Source organism: Drosophila navojoa, unplaced genomic scaffold (genome assembly GCF_054131105.1).
Source record: "Drosophila navojoa isolate 15081-1374.11 unplaced genomic scaffold, UAZ_NAV_1.0 NAV_Backbone_216, whole genome shotgun sequence".
NCBI lineage: Eukaryota > Metazoa > Arthropoda > Insecta > Diptera > Drosophilidae > Drosophila > Drosophila navojoa.
Window position 1 is genome coordinate 1 of NW_028301788.1, and position 1,778 is coordinate 1,778.

The 1,778-nt window shown below is 39.2% G+C and overlaps 1 pseudogene across 1 annotated transcript; it reads right to left on the reverse strand.

Moving 5' to 3' along the window:
- Nucleotides 1-790: 790 nt before the first annotated feature.
- Nucleotides 791-1,778, reverse strand: LOC149090409 (E3 SUMO-protein ligase ZBED1-like; annotated as a pseudogene). The gene is made up of 2 exons (XR_016197623.1): nt 1,114-1,778; nt 791-1,057 (listed from the first exon to the last, which is right to left on the reverse strand). The product of XR_016197623.1 is annotated as an E3 SUMO-protein ligase ZBED1-like (transcript).

The window sequence follows — 1,778 nt, forward strand, 5'->3', positions numbered from 1 at the left end:
TGAAAATACAGGGTATTTTTCGATATGCCACGCCCCCAAAGAGGCGTGACAAAAATTTTAGGGGCATCGATAGAGAAGGTTACCAATAACTCAACTATCCAAATTTGAAGCTTCTAGCTCTTAAACTGTAGGAGATATAAAGCTTTGCGGTTTGCCACGCCCCCTTTGGGTGGACATATATCCACCATAGCTTGTTGGACTTGGGTGGTCAACTCACGTATATATACAAAATTTCAAGTCTCTAGCATTAATAGTGCCTAAAATATAGGCAAATTTAAAAATCACTATATCTTCAGGTCCGATTTGCCTCGCCCCTAGTAGGCGTAGACATAAAATTTTCATCATCAGTCATTATAAAATTATAGAATAAGCCCACGTGCGAAATTTCAACGTTCTAGCTTTAGAACTTTAGGAGATACAGTTTTATCGGATTTGTCACGCCCCCAATGGGCGTAGATATATCCACCATAGCTTTTTGGGGGGACTTGGGGGTCAACGCGGATCTTCATACCAAATTTCAACTTTCTAGCTCTTCAACTAACATGATTTCTGGTATATCGGAAAATACATTTTCCGATTTGCCACGCCCCTAGTGGGCGGATCGGGAAAATTTTAACACTTTATAAATCAGACTTATACACGAGTATGTGTTTCAAATTTCAAGTCTCTAGCTTCAATAGCGGCGAAATGAACTGCGTTTATACGGACAGACGGACAGAAGGACAGACGGACGGGCAGCAAGACGGACATTGCACAAAACCAATATACTAATTCACTTCGTGAATGAGTATAAAAAACAAAAGATGAATTTCTTATTAAAATTCATATAAACTAAACTAAACTATGCAAAGATTATATTATTTAATGAGATAATTTATTTCATCCAATCATTTTTGTTTATAAAGAGCAGCATATCTACTTGCTGCGGCTTGAGACAACTCCTTTTCTCAATTACTATGTGTTCAGCTTTGCCGAACATTCATTCACTTTCTGTGGACGTTGCTGGGACGCACAAAAACTTTTTCACGCATCTTTTAAATGCGTTGTCAGTTGATATCTGTGAAGAAATTGTTTTAATTAAAAATGTTTTACTCTTATGTTATGTATTTTTACCTTCCAGTAGTCCAATGGGCAAATATTTTTTAGAAAATCGAATAGTGGGAGCTGTTGGACTGCTGGTTTTGGTGCTGGTAGGTTGGAGGAAGATGGATGTGGCTCGGACAATGCGTTGAATATAAAGAGTTCACTTTCCAAAAATTTCTCTGCTTCGCTGACATTAAAAGGTGATAAAAATCCATCTCTCTTGAAACGGGGGGTCCAGGAGAGTGGAGATTCTTGTATTTGAGCGCGACTCGTATTTAAGTAGTCGGTTTCTTGTGCCAGATATTAATAACATACAAGCACGCTCACCCTCCTCAGTAGCTAGCTTGTCTTGGAGACTTTCAAGGTTATGAAGAAGGCCACAGCATACTGGAATGACCATCGACACGATGACCAAGTTGTTCGATGATGTGCTCACAGTCGCGTTCTCAAAGGGAGAGAAAACCTTTTCCAGGTCTTCCAAAATGGCAATTTCGTCCGCAGATAAGTTTAATGCCCTTGGAGTGTTAAGTAACACCTTACAAAAGGCATCTTTGGTTTCCAAAAATCTTTTCACCATGTGATACGCACTGTTCCATCTTGTTGGGCATTCTCGTTTTAAGCTGAGTGGGGTTTCCTTATTTTCCTTATGTCTCTGAATTTAGCAGAAGCTATGGTACTGCTCTTTAAAAAAGCCA